General features: G+C 50.3%; 1 protein-coding gene across 4 annotated transcripts in view; it reads left to right on the top strand.

Annotated features, from left to right (window-relative positions):
• Positions 1-5,000, top strand: part of zeb1b (zinc finger E-box binding homeobox 1b) — a 62,634-nt gene that overhangs the window by 1,097 nt on the left and 56,537 nt on the right. The window lies entirely within an intron of this gene.

Below are 5,000 nucleotides of genomic sequence, written 5' to 3'. Positions count from 1 at the left end.
CCTCCGCGGACACCTAAACCCGCCGAGTCCGTTCATCTGGTCCGGTCCTCTGTCCCGGGGAACGCTGGGAGATGTATTTCCTGTCGCGTCCTCCCGTTAACGTTCGTTTGACGGTAAATGTCACGGATGTCGAGTCATCGTTTGGTTCTGCTTCGTTTTTGGTGTTTTCGTGAATTTAATTATGGATTAATTAATTAATTTAATTAAGGATTTAATGGTGGAATAAAGTTTTCGTGCGTGTTGAGTGAAAACTGACCGCTCAGAGCTGAAAGTTAACTTCACTAAAGAGAATATTAAATGTTAGTCTGGTAGGAACAGCGTTTGTCCGCTCTTTATCAGCGACAGGAGTTATTCCGTCAGTTACTGATGAGTTATTCAGGAGTTATTCCGTGTTTTCATTTCCTTCTTTATGATGTTTTTCCTGAAGTGTGTGCAGCCCAACTGAAAGGTGTGTCTCAGATAACGGTCCTCCTCTGGAGGTGTGGATGTTTCTCTGCCCTGTAAGAAGGGGGGGGGGGGGGTATTTATCCTGGAAGGACTTCAGGAAGGCTTTCTGGCACTTGTTGCTCTTTATTCTGTAGAATAAGTAAATCTTATTTAACGTTTCCATCAAAGTCTTTTTAATATTCTTAACCCTATGATTCCATATGCGTTACTCTAAATATAATTCACTGCCCGTCAGGATTTATATACTTCTGCATCAGACATTTATATTTTGCCCCTAAAACCCTGATGTCTATAACCAGACGCATTCATTTGCATTTCCATGTGAAAAAAACCGGATTTAGACAAATTAGGTGAAGTCTTTTGACACATTTGTCAGAGGTTCCATTAGACCTCTTAGATTTTTGTGGTAATTATTTCCTGGGTCAGGTTTTAGGGGTAACTTCTATTCTTAACCAAACTTGGGCTTCAACTTTGACCAATTAGCATTTTCTTCAAAGAGCCTTCGTCGTCTACCTTCCTCACCTCTTCTCACCTTCAGGAGGAGACGATCTGTCATGTAAATCACCGTCTGTCTAACTGAAGGAAGTTGTGTGTCGTCACAGCTGCTTTTGTTATGTTGTCATTCCGTGTTGGCGTTCATTCAGGGTGGAGCCTCTCCGGCCCAGAGTCAATGTTTTATAAAGGGAGGAGAAAACGCTCTTTTCTGAGGCCTCGTCCACACGATCACAGATATTTTAACTTTTTTGTTGCGTTGACGCCTTCCGTCCCCACGACAACGCAGATATCCGGAAAGAAAACGCAACTTTTTAAAAACGCTGGCCGAGGTGGATTTTTTAAAAACTCTGGGTCTGCGTTGCCGTGGGGACGGCGTATCCGCGACTTTTTAAAAACACTGACGTCTTGCCTGCGACGAAAACAGCTGTGACGTCATATTTATGGGCCCGTGTGTTGTGACCACAAAACACGGAGGATTCCTATTGGCTAAAATTTGACTCAATACTGCCACCACATGGTTTTTAGTGAACAAACCTGACGTGGAGCCCAGCTGTGGTCAGACTGCCAGGGGTCCAGGTGAGCTCCGTCCTGGCCGTAAACACAGAGGTGCTAACGGCCTGCAGGACGACAGGTGTTTGCAATCGGCCCCCTTTGTGGCTCGTCCTGACCCCCGCCCCTCTCAGGAATAGCAACTGTTCCCACAACCGTAATTTAACACAGCAATTTGGGAATAGAGGAATGTGCCGGTGTTAACATTCTGAGCAAAAATAAACAAGGCTGAGCTTCGACGAGTTGTCCTCCTGCTGCAGAGACCGGTTAGAAACGTGTCTGAAACATGTTAGAAACGTGTCTGAAATGTGTTTGAAATGAGTTAGAAACATGTCTGAAACCTGTTTGAAACGTGTCTGAAAAGTGTTAGAAACATGTCTGAAACGTGTCTGAATCGTGTTTGAAACATGTCTGAAACCTGTTTGAAATGTGTTTGAAACGTGTTAGAAACATGTCTGAAACGTGTCTGAAACGTGTTTGAAACGTGATAGAAACATGTTAGAAACATGTCTGAAACGTGTTTGAAATGTGTTTGAAACGTGTCTGAAACGTGTTAGAAACATGTCTGAATCTTGTTTGAAACGTGTTTAAAGTGTTTCACAGAATCTTTAGAGCAGCAAACATGAAAACAGCGGGGGGGGGGTTATTAGAGGATATCAGTACAGTCATTGATCTGATCGGTAGACCTGTCTGGTTTACTGAGGCGGACTCACACTCACACACGCACACTCACACACACTCACGCACACACACACACACACACTCACACACACTCACACACACTCACACACACACACACACACACACACACACACACACACACACACACACACACACACACACACACACACACACACACACACACACACACACACACACACTAATGAATCGTCCGTCAAACACAAACATGTGAGATCGGAGCTTTTGAACATTTTGTTGCCTGTTAGTCTGGTGAAACTATCCTTCAGTGATACTGGGGGGCTGGTCTCCACACACCGCCCACTGATGCCCAGTGACGCCCACTGATGCCCAGTGACTCCCAGTGATGCCGAGTTTTGCCCAGTGACTCCCAGTGTCGCCCAGAGACTCCCAGTGACGCCCAGTGACTCCCAGTGACTCCCAGAGACTCCCAGTGATGCCCAGTGACTCCCAGTGACTCCCAGTGACGCCCAGTGACGCCCAGTGACTCCCAGTGTCGCCCAGTGACTCCCAGTGATGCCGAGTTTCGCCCAGTGACTCCCATTGTCGCCCAGAGACTCCCAGTGATGCCAAGTTTCGCCCAGTGATGCCAAGTTTCGCCCAGTGACTCCCAGTGACGCCCAGTGACTCCCAGTGACTCCCAGTGACGCCCAGTGACGCCCAGTGACTCCCAGTGTCGCCCAGTGACTCCCAGTGATGCCGAGTTTCGCCCAGTGACTCCCAGTGTCGCCCAGAGACTCCCAGTGATGCCAAGTTTCGTCCAGTGATGCCAAGTTTCGCCCAGTGACTCCCAGTGACGCCCAGTGACTCCCAGTGACTCCCAGTGTTGCCCAGTGACTCCCAGTGACGCCCAGTGACTCCCAGTGACTCCCAGTGACGCCCAGTGACGCCCAGTGACTCCCAGTGTCGCCCAGTGACTCCCAGTGATGCCGAGTTTCGCCCAGTGACTCCCAGTGTCGCCCAGAGACTCCCAGTGATGCCAAGTTTCGCCCAGTGATGCCAAGTTTCGCCCAGTGACTCCCAGTGACGCCCAGTGACTCCCAGTGACTCCCAGTGTTGCCCAGTGACTCCCAGTGATGCCCTGTGACTCCCAGTGTCGCCCAGTGACTCCCAGTGTCACCCAACGACTCCCAGTGACTCCCAGTGTCACCCAGTGACTCCCAGTGTCACCCAACGACTCCCAGTGACTCCCAGTGTCGCCCAGTGACTCCCAGTGTCACCCAACGACTCCCAGTGACTCCCAGTGTCACCCAACGACTCCCAGTGACTCCCAGTGACTCCCAGTGCTGCAGGTTGGATTTGGTGAAGCATCTCCAGCAGGACTTCAGCTTTCTGTGGCTGAAATATGCGGTTTTTGGGGCTAAAGCTGGGGAGGTGGGATCGGCTCTGGTCACCGTGCAAACACATCTGTTCACATTTAAATGCCCCCCCCAATGTGTGAAGCGTTAAGCAGAGGAGGAAATCTTTCATTTGCTTCAGTGCGTTTCCTCAGCTGCTTCATCTGAAAGAACCAAAGAAGAAGAACCCTGCCCCCCCCCCCCTTGTCCTTTATTTCTGGGGGTGCTGCTGATTGCCCCCTGACCTGGGCACCGATGAGTGCTTTGAGTGTGACTTCAGTCCCCCCCAGTGTCCTTGTGTGCTTCACCATATCCAATTGTGTGTGTTTAAGTCTGTTCAATACGGGGGGGGCATCTTTCCTCTGCTCCATCCCTCTGTGACCCCCTCAGCTGTGGCCCCATGTTCCCTGCAGAGTCGGGGGGGGGGGGGGGGGGGGGGGGCAGGGCGCTGGAATAGGTTGGAATAGCTCTGGTGTGTGTGTGTGTGTGTGTGTTCTGTGTCTGCTAGGTGTGTGTGTTGTAGCCTGTGTGTTACGTTGGGGCAGTGTGTGTTAGTAGGGGCAGTGTGTGCTAGGTTGGGGCAGTGTGTGTTACGTTGGGGCAGTTTGTCTTACGTTAGGGGCAGTGTGTGTTACTTTGGGGCAGTGTGTGTTACGTTGGTGCCGTGTGTGTTACGTTGGGTCAAGTGTGTTAGTAGGGGCAGTGTGTGTTATGTTGGGACAGTGTGTGTTACGTTGGGGCAGTGTGTGTTACGTTGGGTCAGTGTGTTAGTAGGGGCAGTGTGTGTTACGTTGGGGCAGTGTGTGTTACGTTGGGTCAGTGTGTTAGTAGGGGCAGTGTGTGTTATGTTGGGGCAGTGTGTGTTACGTTGGGGCAGTTTGTGTTACGTTGGGGCAGTGTATGTTACGTTGGTGCCGTGTGTGTTACGTTGGGTCAAGTGTGTTAGTAGGGGCAGTGTGTGTTATGTTGGGGCAGTGTGTGTTACGTTGGGTCAGTGTGTGTCACGTTGGGTCAGTGTGTTAGTAGGGGCAGTGTGTGTTACATTGGGGCAGTGTGTGTTACGTTGGGTCAGTGTGTTAGTAGGGGCAGTGTGGGTTATGTTGGGGCAGTGTGTGTTAGGTTGGGGCAGTGTGTGTTACGTTGGGGCAGTTTGTGTTACGTTGGGGCAGTTTGTGTTACGTTGGGGCAGTGTGTGTTACGTTGGGGCAGAGTGTGTTACGTTGGGGCAGTTTGTGTTACGTTGGGGCAGTTTGTGTTAGTAGGGGCAGTGTGTGTTACGTTGGAGCAGTGTGTGTTACGTTGGGGCAGTATGTGTTACATTGGGGCAGTGTGTGTCACGTTGTGGCAGTGTGTGTTACATTGGGGCAGTGTGTGTTACGTTGGGGCAGTGTGTGTTACATTGGGGCAGTGTGTGTTACGTTGTGGCAGTGTGTGTTACATTGGGGCAGTGTGTGTTACGTTGGGGCAGTTTGT

This window comes from Antennarius striatus, chromosome 20 (assembly GCF_040054535.1).
Source record: "Antennarius striatus isolate MH-2024 chromosome 20, ASM4005453v1, whole genome shotgun sequence".
NCBI lineage: Eukaryota > Metazoa > Chordata > Actinopteri > Lophiiformes > Antennariidae > Antennarius > Antennarius striatus.
Note: the sequence above shows the minus strand (reverse complement) of the source record. Positions and strands in the feature narration are given on the sequence as shown.